At 36.8% G+C, this 18,873-nt stretch overlaps 1 protein-coding gene across 2 annotated transcripts in view; it reads left to right on the top strand.

Moving 5' to 3' along the window:
* The window catches only part of NR3C1 (nuclear receptor subfamily 3 group C member 1), a gene marked incomplete at its 5' end in the record, with an annotated part of 106,289 nt that overhangs the window by 10,168 nt on the left and 77,248 nt on the right, over positions 1-18,873 (top strand). The gene's annotated exons all lie outside the window — the stretch shown is intronic.

Genomic DNA, 18,873 nt, shown 5'->3' with positions numbered 1-18,873 from the left:
ACAATCTCCAAAAATAGTTTTAATTTACCATTCCAGTCTTGAGTGTATCAGGGCATTAACTGTCTGACAGTCATTATGGCAAGAACTAGTCAATTACACTAAAATTATTTACACTCATAAAATAGTTTCTAGTGGAGTTACAGCTACAGTGTGAAATTCACATGTTTTCTAGTTTTATTCCTCATAACCTGAAAAGGAATTTTCTGCTGTTAGTGAAAGTACTTTTAAAAATTAAGTGAATTTTGGTTGTTACTACTGTTTTCTAAATTTAGTAATGTTTATTATTCGTAAGATGCTACTATTGGAATGAATCCCAGTCTTTGAAATCATGAAGATATGTACAGTGGTATTAAAATTGGGATATCTTTTTTGTAACTGTTTTGTTAATACTGATATTCTTTGCGGGAATTTCTTTGAGAATAGTCAATTTAAAGTTTCCTAATGTTTTGCTGAAAGCCTGTTTTCTCAAGTACTATTTTTCCACCCAAAAAAAGGACTTAAAAGTTTTCAGTGGCTAAGGAAAAGGTATAAGAAACATAGTTTGGCAGATGTTCTTTATTACAAACTTTGGTTTTATTTTTTATTTTATTAGCCTTGAACTTCCCAGTTTGTTCTGTCAGCTAGGAAGCTGGTAGATTTTTAAATGAAGTATAAAATATTTCTTTTCCCTTATCTAATAACTGGTACAGTATGGGTACTGAATTTAAAATATTATTTAAGAAGAAGAAATATTTTTAAAGGGAAGGTAATATAGGTGAAACAGTTTCTAATGTGGTGTGTTAGGTATGAGTGACCCTTGAATTGATAGTGTCATTTAACAGGGCTGCGCAATGCTTGGGGTGCCACAGACTCATTTAAAAATCTCACACCAGTGAGAATGGCACATATTAAAAAAACTAGCAACAACAAATGTTGGCGAGGGTGTGGAGAAAAAGGAACTCTTCTGCACTGTTGGTGGGAGTGCAAACTGGTCCAACCACTATGGAGAGCTGTGTGGAGATTTCTGGACCTACTAAACATAGAGCTTCCATATGATCCAGCAATTCCACTCCTAGGTATTTACCCAAAGGACACAGAAACATCAATTCCAAAGAACACCTGCACCCCTATGTTTATAGCAGCACTGTTTACAATAGCTAAGCTTTGGAAACAACCCAAATGCCCAAAAATAGATGACTGGATCAAGAAGATGTGGTACATATATACCATGGAATATTACTCAGCATTCAAAAAAGATAAACACATGCAATTTGCAGCAACATGGATGGCGCTGGAAGGGATCATGCTCAGTGAAATAAGCCAAAAAGAAAAAGAAAAATACCGGATGGTCTCACTCATAGCAGGAATCTAGAAAACTTAAATAAGGGACCAGGAAAATGAATATAAGAAAGTGAAAATCAAAATCAACAAAAAACTATGAACCAGAGACACTTTTTGGGGGGTGGGGGGCGGGAGGGGAGGGATTGGGGTCAGAATGGGGCGTTTGCAATTGTATGGGGGAATATAAAAATAAAATTTATTATTTAAAAAAAAAAAACTATGATTTTCTATACATACACTAAAAAAAAAAAAAAAGAAAATGTTAAATGAAGCCAGAAGGAAATTAGAACTGCAAATCCATGAGAAAAGAAAATAAAAATTCTAAATTCCAGTTTCAGAATCTGGTGAAATTTGATTATTTTATGCATAAGTTTTTCTGTGTGAACAGTAGGAAGTATATAAGCAGCCTAATTATGTTGTGTTAGTAGGTGGAAGATCTACAACGGCATGTTCTAGGATAGGAATTCTTGAGAAGGGTGGAGTGGGGAGTTAACTACATGATCTCAAAGGTCCTTCCAATTACACTAACAGTAGCAACCACTTATTTTGGACAGAGAGAGGTGATGAAGATGAAAACTCCCATCTTTAACAGAGAGCAGTCTCGTGATGTTCTGTTGATCTTCATATCTATTCCACCTGCCTCATCTCTCACCCCCACCCCCAGGTCCAATTTGCTTTCTGAAGTGTATACAGTTGAAAGATGTTAAGCTTATACCCAGTAGGTCATAACTGAAACTTCATAGAGGAAAGTGGATGGATGGATGAATAGGAAATACAAGTTGATTCAGCTATTTGGGTAAAAAAAATGGGGGCGGGGGTAATGGGGAGTCTAAGAAGAAGGAAAAGATGGAAGGAATGAGCTGACTAGATGACAAATTAGTAATTAGGAATGAACCAGTAGGAGACTTCAGTTACCTGTGGAGGAAATATATGTATTAATAATACATATAAATACATAATATAATAATACATATAATATATAATATACATATAATACATATGTATATATAAATATAATATACATATATATTATATGTATACATATGTATACATATTATAATATACATATAATACATATAATAATAAAATATATGTATTAATAATACATATATACTGTCATTCTGTATATTAGATGATAGAGATAGGGGAAAACATGGTCAACTTAATGGGTCATGTCAGGGTACTTACCCATGGACTTAAAACTTAATATCACTTTGTTCTTTGGGAGAAATGCAGTCCTCTTTCTAGGTATCATTATACATGAGCCCAAGCCTGAGGAATTTTTGCCTCAAATGTTCTTCCCCCAGACAGACATATGGTTCATTCTGTTTAAGTCTACACTTAAATGTTAACTCTGTAAGAGAGTCCTTCTCTGTCTGCTTGATCTGCAATAGTAGAATCTTTGACACATAGTTCCCTTCCCATTAACATTGTGTATTTAATTGTGTCTTGTCTGCTCATCTGCTAGAATGTTAGCTCACTGAAAGCAGTGATACTGTCTGCCCTGCCCAGTGATAAGATGTGTCCAGGACATACTAAGAACTCAGATACATTTTGATTATATGGATGAACAAACTTGATGTGTAACAAAGAAGATGGTTTGTATTCCTGCCTTTCCAGAGAAGGGAAAAATGTCAACAGGTAGTATGATAGTTCCAGATTGTTTTCTCCAGATAAAAAAATAAGTTTTAAAATAAACTCTGCCTATAAACATAGAGGGAACGTATACATTTATTACAAAAGTGTATTTTCAAGTGTCAGTCTTTATATTTGCTTTAGGTCTTTGAAATAGCTTGCTTTTCAGAGGTTTTTAGACTCTGGTGTATTTACCATTGAACAAATTAGGGTAACTGAAGCTTGAGAATGAAGGGCTTGAGGTTTGACTTTATTTTTCTTGCCAAAGATAGTAATGTGTAGAAGAATTTTTGATACATAATCTTTGTTTTTTACTTGTAAGAATTGCAATTTTTCTGGTAGACAACTCTTAATGTCTACATTTCTGTTGTCTTGTCTAGAAAATCAAGAGAAATTGATTTGTCCATTTTTTAGATGAGACAGCAAGAGAAAACATTGAATGCTCCAAGAAAGGAGAAATATGTTTATTTTGCCTGAATTTTTAAATTGTCTTTCTCCAGTTTGTTTCTACTTTAGATTTAACTTACCTGTAGTATATAGCAACAATTCCAAAAACTAGTTAAGATAGGTTATCTTTTCTACTAAGAGTTGTTGGCGACTTTAGTATGGTAAAGACAGTTATAGAAAAGACAATGCAAGGTAAGTAGGCATAAGCTAAAGCATGAATATCAGATGAGGTCATTTAAGAATGAAGTGCGTTAGTGTTCACGAAAAAAAGGAAGGGAGGACCAAGGACAGGGCTCTGGAAGGCATCCAGAGAGAGCAGCCACAAAAAGTACTAAATGAATAGCTGGAGAATTAGGAGTCAACACTTTTAAATTGGGGTGGTCACGGTATTAACAATGGTAGAAGATAGAGAACAGAAGATTATAAATAAGAGTGATTGTTGTTGAAGCCATTCCTTAAAATGCGTGAACATTCTCAAAAGTCAGAGAAATCAGTGTAATCGTAACTGGAGCAACATAACTAGTGATTAGTTTCTATTTTTTAAAAAAAGATAAGGAGTGCTCAGTTTGAGAGACTTACCCATCTTAAAATATTAAAATATTTTACCCATCTTAAAATATTAAAGTGGATGATAAGAAACATGCTTTGAAACCACAAAGACCCTGAGACTGGATAAGGAGTGAGACAAAATGGCTGGAAACCAGGATGGAATTTTGAATTTTTTTTATGTTCCCTGAGAAGCCAGCACAACTTTGAGGGGAGTGGGGGGAGCCAAATCCTACTTGAAACTCTTGTCACTTCAGTAATCTCTGAATTGTATTTTTCTCTCTCCCCTCTTAGTCTATTCTGTTCTCCACGGCCAGATTAATCTTTCTAAAACACTGCTTTCAATATTATTTCCTCAATAAAAAAAAAAAAAGTGTGTGGTTGTGGTGCTCAGAGCATAGTGGCTCTCCATCTTCTTTCTACCACAACTCACCTGCCAAGTGACACATGGTTGGTAGCCACATGGATACTCCAGAACCCTTCAAGGGCTTGGGTTATGCACAATTTCTCTCTCCTGGCCTGTCTTATCCATGGAAGCATATATGAATGTAAGTGAAATAGGGATAGATTAAAAGTTGACTCTTTTTTTTAATCATTTTTGCATTATCTTTTCAAAATTTCTAAAACTATTGTGTTCAATTCCTGTCAGTAAAATTATACCAAGCATGCTTAGCTTATTTATATCACCTTTTCTGTCATCTTCCATCCTGCCTGTCTCCCTTTATCCTCCATGTTTCCCTGTAATCATAAAAGCATCAATGTACATGTAAAGGCATTCAGGGTTGTTTGCTTTTAAGGAAGAATGGGATCATCATATACCAATTTCCCTACAGCTTGCTTTTTTTTTTTTTTCCACCTAACTTCACCTAACAGTACATACTTCCAGATCAACAGTTGTGGATTTATGTAACCCAGCCAGAAGCACCCTCTCCCTCGCCAGTGGTATCCTGTGACAACTGCTGACTATTCAGTATGTTACACCTATTTCAGTGACTGGCATATAGGCACCCAGTAAATGTTTGTGGAATTAATACTGTTCTTTATATATTTCTGATTTATTCCTGTCTTAAGGTCAGGAAATATCTTCACTGCAGCACCTAATATTTAACATACCCAATTTAGGTTTGCTGTTTGAGCAACAAGCCACAGAGAAGAGGAAGCACATAGTATGGCCTCACCTTTAATCAGATATTTTACCCCTTTTAGGAATAAACTCAAAGAATCTAGTAATAGCAGTAAGAATAGCACTTGTATTTAGAAGTTACCATTCCCAAGGCACAGTTCAAACTGCAAAGGGTTCAACATTGAGCAAGGTGTTGTCTCTGTCCTGGTGGAGCTTATGGTATATGAATATTGCATTTAAAAGATTTTGTAGGAAACATTAAAGCAAAGGTATACAATTTTAGGCTCTACCTAGCAAAGGCAGTAGAATGTTTATACACTCATTCAACATTTACCTGGTACCTACTTTATCAGGCACTAAAGAGAAAGCCTAAGGCAGCCAGATCTTTGCTGGGATGTGGCAAACTGGCCTGGGTAATTGCCTGTGGGTAGCAATAGATTTATTTTCTAAAGTAGCATCATTATTTCTACATCCGTGTATAGACGCAAAGGGATAGAGTGATTAACATTAGCATATTCCTTTTTAGTGAAAGGTGCCAGTGGGCTCACTATTCAAAATACAAGCCACTAAGGAGTATGCACCCGTTATTGCCATGGAGTCAGAATTCCCACCAAAGCCAGTCTTGCTCTGCAGGCCACACTTTTCATAGAGGACACTAAGGCCTAGTACACATGCAGGGATTTGGCAGTATGATTCTTTGGGTTTGAATCTGTTTTAATTGTTGTGACTTTGAGCAAGTCCTTAATGCTAGAAACCTTCACCTTTAAAATGGGCACATGGAAACATGCGTGTCAACCTCAGAGTGCAATATCTGGCACTTAAAAAGCACTCATGATATGTTTAGCTGTTATATTTAGTGACATGACTAGGATTAGACAGTTCCTTAATGCCTAAGGTTCCTGCTTGAGAACTCTATTGTGCCATCCCATCTTATTCATAACCTTCTTTCATTAATTGATGGCCCTTTAACAGGCATCATTGTGATCATAACTTTCAAACTTGAAATAACTATAGGTATGTAATGGAGACTTAAACCTCTGTTACTGTGACCAGATTTTTTTGACCATAAGTTTTGAAAAGGAACTGAAAAATGCTTGTATGATATATAATGGCTGTTAAGAAAAGTAAAGAGTGCTGTGCTTTTATTTCCCCTAAGGAGCAAGTCTTGATTAAGGTAAATCAAAGTAACCATATGAGGAAGAGCAATCCTTTTTGGAAGTTTTGGGGTTTTATAAATGATCACCTGATCTATTTATATATATTTTGGCTTCTTACTAAAGAGAATCTTTCTAAAAGTCATATACAGTGCAGAAGTTCTACCTTTTCAAAGGATGACTTTAACAAAAACTTGTTTAGTTTTGTGATTCGGTTTGAATTATTAAATCCCACACTTGGGGCTGCTTTCTCGATACAGATTTTCAAATACATAATTGTTCACATTCTTAGCTAAACTTATCACATACACTGAATGAAGCACCTTGCAAATTTGTGAATGGATTAAGTCATGTTTCAGCCTTAATTTACATATTGAAATAATTAAGGGTGTGCCGAATGCCTGTTATTTTATATCAAGAAGCTCTTCAGGATGGGGCCTGTCTTTTAGAAGCAACTTTTTGTTTTACTCTCACTGCTTGCTCAAAGTGGATTTATTAGCTTTATCCGATAGTATTTGTTCTGTCATAAAACACCCCCAAATTTAATAACCATTTATTAGTCCTCCTGAGTTATAGATCAGCTGGGCATTTCTGATCTGTCCAGTCTCAACTAATCTCACCTGCACTCACTCATTGTGTCTGTGGTAGCTGGCTAGTTGGCTGTGGCAGTGAAGAGTGACAGTCACATCTCATTATCTAACAGACTCTCAGCTTGTTCACAGAGTAGAAGCAGGGCTCGGAAAGAACCAGCAGAAACATGCAAAATTTATTAAGACCTAGGCTTTGATCAACTCTTATTTCCACCATGTTTTGTGGATCAAAGCAAGGGCCCGGGGAGGTCTAACTATAGGAGGTGGAAGGCTACAGAGTTTCTCTGCAAAAGGAAAGACTGTAGGGAGAAGTTGGAGTTTCTGTTTCTTTTTTGTTTTTCGCAATCTACCACAATAGTTGTAGGAATTGCGTACATTTGAAATTCTGATCCTTCAGTCTGTGATAGTCCAGTTGCTAGGAAACTTCCCAGGATGGAAAGGCAGAAAGTCATTGTGATCCAAAGGGTAAAAGCTTGAGTTAGAGACTGAGGTTCAAATAGGAGCTCTGCTGGTTATTTCTGCAAAAGTTACTTACCCTTCCTGGTGGGAACTCAGTTATGGTTGAGTAACCTGAACCTCAGATTCTTCATGTGTAATTATAAAAAAAGGACTCGGTAACATTTAAGTACTTAAATTGTTACTTTTTTCATGCAAAATTAAAAAAAAGGATTTTGTTCTTATCGCCCATATTCCAGTCACAGGACAAAATGTAGTGTCTTCCTTAGAATTTAAAGGAAGGGAAAGTGTTGTAGGGAAGAGAAGAGGAATATTTGGATAATTGTGGCCTCCAAATGAAGTCACCACTCACTGGGTTATTTTCCTATAAGAATGGCTGAGACATAGTGAAGAGATACAGTGTCTTCTTCTTTTTTTTTTTTTTTTATAAATTTTATTGTTATATTCCCCATACAATTGCAGCCCCCCCATTCTGACCCCAATCCCTCCCCTCCTGCCCCCGCCCCCCAAAAAGTGTCTCTGGTTCATAGTTTTTTGTTGATTTTGATTTTCACTTTCTTATATTCATTTTCTTGGTCCCTTATTTAAGTTTTCTAGATTCCTGCTATGAGTGAGACCATCCGGTATTTTTCTTTTTCTTTTTGGCTTATTTCGCTGAGCATGATCCCTTCCAGTGCCATCCATGTTCCTGCAAATTGCATGTGTTTATCTTTTTTGAATGCTGAGTAATATTCCATGGTATATATGTACCACATCTTCTTGATCCAGTCATCTATTTTTGGGCATTTGGGTTGTTTCCAAAGCTTAGCTATTGTAAATAGTGCTGCTATAAACATAGGGGTGCAGGTGTTCTTTGGAATTGATGTTTCTGTGTCCTTTGGGTAAATACCTAGGAGTGGAATTGCTGGATCATATGGGAGCTCTATGTTTAGTAGGTCCAGAAATCTCCACACAGCTTTCCACAGTGGTTGGACCAGTTTGCACTCCCACCAACAGTGCAGAAGAGTTCCTTTTTCTCCACACCCTCGCCAACATTTGTTGTTGCTAGTTTTTTTAATATGTGCCATTCTCACTGGTGTAAGATGGTATCTCATGGTAGTTTTGATTTGCATTTCCCTGATGACAAGTGATGTTGAACATTTTTTCATATGCCTGTTGGCCATTTGCATTTCCTCTTCAGAGAAGTTTCTTTTTAGCTCTTCTGTCCATTTTTTGACTGGATTATTTTCTTTGTTGTTGTTGAGTCTCATCAGCTCTTTGCAGATTTTTGTGATCAGTCTTCTTGTTATAGGATTAACTGTGACTCATGGGGTGAGAGCTGTGACATTAGACACAATAATCCAAAACTAGATATTTTTCTTTTTAAAGAATTGTCATCCCTAAAAATCAGATATTATATGAGATAGGGAGAAGAACAGTATCATCCCACATTAAGTTACCTGTTGACTGCTTTAAAAACTTTAAAGGAACCACTAGAAATAAAATCACATGAATTTAATTGCCCCGTGTTAAAACTGTTGTCATACTAGGTAGAGGTTATGAACACTTGTACCTCTCTTTCTTTGTCCTCTCTCTCTCTCTTTCTCTGTCAAGCTGGATTTCTTTAATTCACACAAAGAACCAGCTATTTTCAAATCCCAATGAGAAATTTGTTACCTGGAGTTTTTATTGCCTCTCTTAGAAGAAGTTCTGACAAGCCTGAAGACTGATTAATGTTAGCAAGTGGTGTGAATACAAGCAACTCAGTTGATTTGTCTGTGTCCGTACCTACTGTTTATGTTTAATAATTACACATTTTTCTAGGAAAGTTTGGGTATGGTTTTTTTAATTAATAAAATATAAAATATTTTAGTGTGGACCATAAAACTATTTCATTTAGAAGCCTTTTTGTCTTTTTTTTAACGGTAAACTCATAGTCTTAAAGGATAGCAGTATTTGATTTTTTTTTTTTTTTTTTTGGTCAACATTGCTTATTCTCATTCTTTATAAAGGCCATTTGCAACCAAAAACCAAGGGAAACTTGAACTTCTCTAGACATATTTGGAAGCTAAGGTTTTTTCCAAGACTTTTCCAAGACTTTCAATGCTGATTTCATGTTAATATCTGTCTGCAAAACCTACAAAATCAAGACAGCTGAGGAAAGTATCTTAGTTTTGAAAGACAGTTAATTGGAAAGAACAAAAGTTTTCCTGGCAAGTAAGTGCAGTACTCAGAAAGAGACAGAAGTGGAAGAGTGTTTCTTCAAACCTGGTGACCAGGTGAATTAATAGAAGTATTAATTTTACCTCCACCTGGTCAGTGCTGCACTTAGTGCTCACAGGGAAGAAAGAGAAATCCTGTCTCAACGGAGCTTGCATCTGACTACAGGACATGATGCAGATGCATGAAAGAATTAAACAATTAACTATAGCAGGTGCCAAAGAATGTTCCACAAGGTCAGAGAATGGTAGAACTAGTGTGGGGGAAAGGACACTGCAGGGCCTCATTGGGTGATATCTTCCTGACTTACATGTATTCACATTTCCTGTGGAGTAAGTCTTACCCCAGACTCTCAACAGCACCACAGAAATCACTCTAAGGTTGGCCTGAGGCAAATTGCATAATCCACCATACTGAGTCATCACCTTTGGGGGAGGGGGAACCACCCTCCCTTCTCATTCAGAGAAAGGATATAGTACCCTCCATACCCTGCTTTATTTCACTAGACTATTGAAATGAAACAAATGAAATTTAGCTGCATCCGCTGAAAATAACAGTTGAATATTGAAGGGCATTTTTTATTTTAACAGTGATAGAACCTGTAAAAGGAATGAAATCATAACCGTGGAATTTCAGGCATTTTGGGGCCTCCCCGGTGGCGCAGCAGTTGAGCGCTGGGTTGCGAAGCTGCCTGCGGCCTCTGCGGCGCCGGTTCGATCCCCGGCTGCTCCCCGGCCACCAGAGGAGGGTCCCACATGGCGCGCAGACCTCTCCTGCCGCCCGCTGCTCCCCTCAGCAGTGTACTTCGGTCCTTCTGCCTGTTCTGCTCCCCACTCTGGCTCTGGTGAATTCTCTCACCCTTCTGTGCTTCTGACTGTACACAGTGCATGTATAAACAAAAAAACAAACAAATAAATAAAAAAATAAAAACAAAATTTATAAAAAAAAAAAAAAAGAAAGCTAGTGAGATAATTTAAGCAAAAGAGCCATCCATCCCAGTGTATCTCAGTCATAGCACCTATGTCCCATGCACCTGAAACTAGTCCTACATGTCATTCCCATTGAAGAGTTTCTTCTTTGTTGTTGCTGGCCCCCTCCTCCTGTCATTACTCATTTCTAGTCTCCCACTGCACATTTCCAAACCCTGATAGCCTTTAGTCCCAGATAGGGGATCCGTTAAGACTGGAGTTAAGTAGTGCTACCAAGCTCTTTCTGAGATATAAGAAAAATACAGATATTTTATCTACTGTCTTCTTACCCCTATTTAAGAGTGGTAGAAGTGGAACCCAAGAATCTGGATTTTTTTTAAGACTTCAGAAAATTTGAGTAGTCATCCATGTTTGGAACCACTGCTATAAGTAGGATGAAAAAGATGCCAATGACTTTGTTGCCAAGGAGGTGATCATGGGACTTGGAGCTCTGCTAACATGGGACGCCCATAATAATTAAATGGCCCAAACTCTAAGCTACATAAGAATAAAATCAAAAGCACCTGGCCAGGTGGGTTCTGACCCTTCATGCCCGTTGTGCTTGACCTACCTTTGTCTTGAGTTACGTCATAGGCATAGGAGGAACATGGGCAGATGAAGAGGTAGCTCTAGATGGAGAAGGACAGTGGTTGTGATGGAAAGAATTCTGTGCAAGAAGTGAAGAGACTGGGCCTCCTCAGTGGTGCGGCAGTTGAGCGCTGGGCTGCAAAGCTACCCTCAACCTCTGCAGTGCTGGTTCGATCCCTGGCCGCCAGTGAGGGTCCCACATGGCAAAGCGACCTCTCCTGCCACGCCCGCTGCTCCCCTCAGCAGTGTATTTTGTCAGTCTGCCTGTTATGTTCCCCGCTGTGGCTCTGGTGAATCCTCTCACCCTCCCACACTTCTGACTGTACCCCAGTGCTTGTATAAGTAAATAAATAAATAAATAAATCTTAAAAAAAAAAAAAAGTAAAGAGACTCCCTTAAGGTCCCGGCTCTGCTAGAGCCTCCAAGTTATATGAGAACCTTATTTAAGGTTCTTTCTCATTCTTCACAATTTAGTACTTAGTGCATTTTTGATTCAGAGAAAAACTATTCTAACCCCCTTCAATTTAATATTTTTATTTCTCCCACTGCCCTTGTGTGGCAAACATGAAAGCTTTTCCTGTAACCATCCAAGTTTACTCTAACATTTTTTTCTTCACACTTTTCAAATTTCTGATGGGTAATAATTTTTCCTATCATGCCTTGAAGAAACTAAATACCACAGACCTAATTTCAAGGAGTTTCCCATGAAAACTAAATATATTCAGGGTTTATGAAAGTATGGTAGAGCACTGTGCCTACTTTAAAGGGGGAAAAATGTTTGGAAAAGTTAAGAAATACCAAACCCTAACCTGTTCGCAATCTCTCAGATAAGCCAGAAATTAAGAAATTAACATGATTATATTTTGAAGTAAGGATTTCTACACTTGATCTTAGCCAAAAGGCCAAAGGCACTATACACTTTAATTCTTTTGTTCCTCTCTTATTAGTCAATTTAGCAAATTATGGAATATGCTAGTCTCAGAGAAGTAGAATCTTGAGGGCACTTGTCAAGTAATAATGTGCTTGTATGATAGGTTCTAATCTATTACTTTTGATATTTTTATACTTTCTGAAAGTTCACACATTGTAGACAGAATTTTATAATATATAATTATTTAAAATTCTTAAGGGCCTCCCCTGGTGGCGCAGCGGTTGAGTGCTGGACTGCAAAGCTGCGCGCAGCCTCAGCAGCACCAGTTCAATCCCCGGCCACCGGGCAAGGGTCCCACATGGCGCACAGACCTCTCCTGCCTCCCACTGCTCCCCTCAGCAGTGTACTTGGTCACTCTGTCTGTTCTGCTCTCCGCTCTGGCTCTGGTGAATTCTCTCACCCTCACGTGCTTCTGACTGTACCCAGTGCTTGTATGAATAAATAAATAAATCTTTAATTAAAAAGAAAGAAAAGATTAACATGTAAGAAAATAAAGTTTTAAAATTCTTAAAAATATTGAAGCAGCGTTCTAGTGTGTAAATACATGTGTATATTTAAATTGCATTTCTTATGCAAGTCAAAACTACAATGAGATACCATCTTACACCAGTGAGACTGGCATATATTAAAAAAACTAGCAACAACAAATGTTGGCGAGGTTGTGGAGAAAAAGGAACTCCCCTGCTCTGTTTGTGGGAGTGCAAATTGGTCCAACCACTATGGAGAGCTGTGTGGAGATTTCTTGACCTACTAAACATAGAGCTCCCATATGATCCAGCAATTCCACTCCTAGGTATTTAACCCAAAGGACACAGACACATTAATTCCAAAGAGCACCTGCACCCCTATGTTTATAGCAGCACTATTTACAATAGCTAAACTTTGGAAACAACCCAAATAGATGACTGGATCAAGAAGATGTGGTACATATACACCATGGAATATTACTCAGCGTTCAAAAAAGATAAACACATGCAATTTGCAGCAACATGGATGGAGCTGGAAGGGATCATGCTCAGCGAAATAAGCCAGAAAGAAAAAGAAAAATACCGGATGGTCTCACTCATAGCAGGAATCTAGAAAACTTAAATAAGGGAAAAACTTACTTAAATAAGGAAAAAGAATAACTATAAGAAATAAAATCTCAAAATCAACAAACAACTATGAACCAGAGACACTCTATGGGGAGTGAGGGGCGAGGAAAGGAGGACTTGGGGTCAAAATAAGGGGGTTGTAATTGTAAGGGGAAGATAAAAATAAAATTTAAATAAATTGCATTTCTTAAGTGTGTCTTGGACATCATGTCAAAACAAGTCTGCTTCATTCTTTTTAGAGACTAAAAGGTGTAATGTTGGTTTATTGGTATTTTGGAAGTATAGCATCCTCTGCCACCCCTCAGATATGACTACCTTAAAGCACCTACCACCAAACCATCCATAGTCTATCATCATAGTCCACTGTGCTCTCTTCCCTCTTTGTCCTCACCTCTTCCTTACCCCAGCACCTCTGGATGCTTCAGTTCTGTAGTCAGCTTTCAAGGGTTGATTTTTCAGGATATTTTTCTCTCAACCTTAGTTTGGTTTCTCTATATTCTACATATAAGTGACTCCATTGGGTATTTATCTATTTCTGACTTACTTCTCTTAGTATTGTCTCTTCCAGCTCCATCCATGTTGCCACAAATGGATAAATTTATCTTTTTTGATTGCTGAGTAATATTCCAGTGTGTATATACCACATCTTCATCCATTCATCTGTTTTGGGGCACTTATGTTGCTTCCATAGTTCAACTATTTTAAATACTGCTATAATGAACATGGTAGTGCAAGTTTCCTTTCTAATTACTATTTTTGAATTTTTCAGGTAGATGCCTGAGAGGGGAATTTCTGGGTCACATGGAAGATCCATTTTTAATGTTTTGAGATACCTCCATACTGTTTTCCATAAGGACTGTACCAGTCTGCATTCCCACCAGCAGTGTGGGAGAGTTCCCTTTTCTCCACATCCTTGCCAGCACTTGTTGTTTCTGGGTTTTTCAACACAGGCCATTCTCATAAGTATGAGATGGTATCTCATTGTGGTCTTGATTTAAACTTCCTTAGTGATAAACGATGAACCTTTTTTTAACCTGCCTGTGATCAGTTTGTGTCTTCTTTGGAGAAGTGTCTGGTGCTTTTGCTCATTATTTGATTGGGTTATTTGGTTTGTTTTAGTAGAGTTCTTTGTATATCTTTGAAACCAGTTTCTTATCAGATCTATGGTGTGAAAATAATTTCTTCCATTTGGTAGATTGTCTTTTCATTCCAGTTACGGTTTCTCTAGAACCTTTTCAGTTTGATGTAGTCGTTGTTGTTTATGTTCTCTTTTGTTTTCCTTGCTGTTTGGGAAGGAATCCCTAAAGAAATCACTGAAGCTTGTGTCATGAAATGTCTTGCCTATGTTTTCTTTCATTTAATGGTATTTTTTGGTTTCAGGTCTTTCATCCATTTGGAATTGATATTTTTGTGTATGGTGTGAGATTGTGGCCTGGTTTTCTTCTTAGTGTCATCTTTTTCTTCATTTAATTACAGTTTTGTTTATATAGATCTTTTACTTCCTGTGTTAGATGTACTCCATGTATTTAATTCTTTTTTGGTGTGATTGTAAATGAAATTGATTTCTTAATTTCTTCCTCTTCTAACTTTTTGGTTTTATATAGGAAGGTAATTGATTTTTGTGTATTGATTTTTATACCCTGCCACTTTGCAGGGTATATTAGTTTTTCCATGGAGCCCTGAGGGTTTTCAATGCAAATGTTGATGGTTTTACTTCTTTACCAGTTTGAATTCCTTTTATATCCTTATCCTGTCTATTTCTCTTGCTAGGATTTCCAATACTACATTGAATATTAGTAGTGAGAGTGGACATCCTTGTCTTGTGTATGAGATCTTAGTGGAAAAGTTTTCAGTTTTTCACCATTGAATATGATGTTATAATGTATATGGCTTTAATTATGTTAAGTTCCATCTCCAGTTTGTTTTTTTTTTTTTTGAGGATTTTCATTATAAATGGATGTTGAATCTTACAAATGCTTTTTTGACCTCTCCTGATATACCCATATGATTTTTATCTTTCTTTTTTGGTGATATCATATTACCTTAATAGAATTTTGATAGCAAACCACCCTTGTGTGCCTGGTATCAGTCCTACATGGTTCATGATCCTTTTAGTTCATTGTGGGATTCAGTTTGCACAGATTTTATTGAGGATTTTGCGTCTATGTTCATTATGGACATTTGTATTTTCTTTTTTGTGCGTGTTGTCTTTGGTAATAGAGTAGTGTTGGCTCGTAAATATCAGTTTGGAAGTTGTTTGGAAGTTTGTTTTTTTTTTTTTTTAATTTTTTGGAAGAGTTTGAGCGGAATAGCTATTTGAAGATTTGGTAGAACTCACTTGTGAAGCTACTGGTCCTGGACTTTTGTTTTTGAGGAGAGTTTTGATTAGTTTTAGTTTCTTCCTTGTAATTAGTTTTTCAGGATATCTATTCCCTGTTCAATCTCAAGATGATTATATGAGTCTAAGAATTTTTCCATCTCTTCTATGTTATTGAATTCATTAGTGTAAATATGTTCATAGTATTCTCTAATTATCCTCTGAACTTCTGCAGCATTTCTTTTGTTTTTGATCCCATTTGAGATGTCTCCCTTATTTTCTTAGTGAGTTTTGCTAGAGATTTATCTACTTTTTGTTTGTTTCTCTTTTGGACTGTCTTTATTTCTATGTTATTTATTTCTTTTTTTTTTATTTCTGTTGGCTTTTGGATTTGTTTATTCTTTTTCTAGTTTTTTGAGATGAAAAAGAAGGTTATTTGACCTCTTTCTTGTTTTTTGATGTGGACCTGTATTGCTGTACTTTTCCCACTTAGTACTGCTTTTGCTGCATCCCATAAGTTTTGGAAAGTTGTGTTCTTGTTTTCATTTGTCCTGAGGTGGTTTTTGATTTCTTCTTTGATTACCTTATTAACCCAGTATTCTTTACATAGTGTATTGTTCAGTCTCTGTGTATTAAAGATTTCCCCTGCTTTCTTTTTGTAGTTGATTTCTAGTTTGATATCTTTATGATCAGAGGAGATGGTAGGTATAATTTGTTTTGTGACCCAGTATGAGGTCTATTCTGGAAAATGTCCCATGTGCACTTGAGAAAAATGTTTATTCTACTTTTGGGCATGGGGGTGCAGTGCCTTATAAGTGTCCATTCGAAACATATTATCTAGTTCTTTGGTTTAGTCTACTGTGTTTCTATTTATTTTCTGTCTAGTTGATCTGTCCATTGGTAAAAGTGGAGTGTAGATGTCCCCTGTTTTCCAGGTTGATAGTAGTTGCCTAATTATATAATGCCCCTTCCTGTCTCTTTTTATCTGTTTAACTGGAAATCTATTTTTTTCCAATATAAGTATGGCTATCCCTGTCATCCATTGGGTCCCATTCACTGGTCGCATTGTTTTCACGCACTTTACTTTGAGCTTTTGTTTACTTGTGGGGCCTAGGTATGTCTCCCTGAGGCAGCAGAAGGTTGAATTCTGTTTCCTAATCCAACCATATACATTCTGTCTTTTAGTTGGTGAGTTCAGTCCGTTTACACTTAGAATGTTTTTGATACATTAACATTTGTTGCTGCCATTTTGTAATTCAATCTATGTACTTTTTCAGTTCTTTGTGTATGTTCCTTCAATTTAAATGTTAGATCTCTTTTCAGTAGTTTTTTGGAGTGGTGGCCTAGTGTTTGCAAACTCCTTGAGTTTGTGTGAAAAGAAAAGGTCTTTATTTCTTCCTCATATCTGAAGAGTCTTACAGGACAGAATATTCTTCACAGGCAGATTTTATCTTTAAGTATTTGGAACACATCATTCCATTCTCTCCTTTCCCATAATGTTTCTTCAGAGAAATCTTATGTTTGCCCTATTGGGTTACCTTTGTATGTAGGTATCTGCTGCTTCTCCATTTCCAGTTTTACTATTCTTTAATTGTCTTGAACTCTTGGAAGTTTCACCACTATATCCTTTGGTGTAGGTCAATTTTTTTTTTTTTTTTTTTAGGTACCTTGTGATCTTTTTAGCTTCCTGGATTTGTGCATTTTTCCCATTCACAGGTTCCAGGGGTTTTCCCTCTATTATTTCTTTAAATACATTTTCTGTTCCTTTCTCTCCCCTCCTTCTGGTATATTCATTATTTTGCCTTTCCTCATAAAGTCAGATGATTGTTGGATTGTTGCTTCATGTTTTTCATGTCTTTTTTTTTTAAACTTCATGTCTCTCCTCTACCTAGATTCTTTGTTCATTCACATGTTTACATTCACTTAAAAAGTAAAGGTTTTGAAATTCCCTTAAGTAAAGCATTTAAGTATTTTTTTTTAATTTTGTCATCTATAATACTAGCTTTCAGTAATTTGTTCTGCAAAAAATTCTTGACACCTTCAATTTAAGAATAGGTGTGATGACTAGGGCCTCCCCGGTGGCGCAGCAGTTGAGCGCTGGGTTGCGAAGCTGCCCGCACGCAGCCTCTGCAGCACCGGTTCGATCCCCGGCTGCTCCCCGGCCACCAGAGGAGGGTCCCACATGGTGCGCAGACCTCTCCTGCCGCCCACTGCTCCCCTCAGCAGTGTACTTTGGTCCTTCCGCCTGCTCTGCTCCCTGCTCTGGCTCTGGTGAATTCTCTCACCCTCCCGTGCTTCTGACTGTACCCAGTGCATGTATAAATAAATAAATAAATAAATAAATCTTTAAAAAAAAAAAAAAAGAATAGGTGTGATGACTAGATTTAACTAGTTGGAGTGAGCTCCTGTGAAAGAGTTTGAGGACGTGTCTTCAAATATACCTGCTAATATGATGTCAGCCTGGAGTCTGGCAAGACAATTTGTTGGACCTAGAGTCTGACAGAATGCCAACATCCCATTACTGAGATTTGTGGTTTTCATCACTTCATAGTAATCATTCCAAGTTATAAGATGGTAGAATATGAAGGTTGAGTGGCTTGGAAAAAGAAGCATAATCTCGTAACTTTACATGTCTTGAGCATTCAAGTCTCATCCTAAATTCAGCTCCCTTTCTTTTTGATTCTCTGTAAATTGGTTTGGTTTCATTTACTCCTGTGTAAAATGCTCCCAGGCTGATAAGATGCTGTGGCAAATTACTATTTAGAATATGAGAAAGTTAAATTTTTAATAGTGAGCATCCTGAAAGGGAGTAAAGGCAGTAGCAACTTTCATATTTAAATAGAGTGGCCAAATGAGACTGTTGCAGAAGTTGAAAGACAGGAAAGAAAGCAAAATGAAGAAAAAAAAAAAAAAGAAAGTAGAATGTATGAACTATCTTAAAAACTTATTTTTCTGTTTTCTCACAGTGCCATGTTTTTAACGTTTTTTAATATATCTACAAAATGTATACATAACTTATGTATGAACGATTTACAGAATAATGAAACAAGTACTTCTTTGTATTTGCCACCAAACAAATATAAGGCCAAGTTCATTCCATCTCCTTTAAAGCTCACTATGTGTCCCTATCCAGCTGCATTACTCTCCCTTCTGGTCTGTGTGAGAAGGTATGATGAATTTTTTTTTTTGCATTTTTTTGTTTTTGTTTGATGATTTTACTAGCTATTTACATATCCTTACATGATACATTGTTTCATTTTAGGTGATTTTAAATTTCATGTAATGGGCTTATCCGCGTAAGTAAAATGAAAGCAGCATATTATATTCAGTGACTATAAGTACACACATTTATCTGTTTTCTTGTTAATGGACATCTGGGGTTGTTTGCAGTTTTTGGCCAGTTTGAACAGTGCTACTGTGACAGTGTTTGTTACCAGGAATTTTATCTTGAAGTAGAATAATTAGATCTCAAAGTATACACATCTGCAACTTTTAGATAATGCCG

The sequence above is a fragment of the Talpa europaea genome (genome assembly GCF_964194135.1).
Source record: "Talpa europaea genome assembly, chromosome: 13".
NCBI classification, from domain to species: Eukaryota; Metazoa; Chordata; class Mammalia; order Eulipotyphla; family Talpidae; genus Talpa; species Talpa europaea.
The sequence above is the reverse complement of the archived record's forward strand: the minus strand, read 5'-3'. Positions and strand labels throughout refer to the sequence as shown.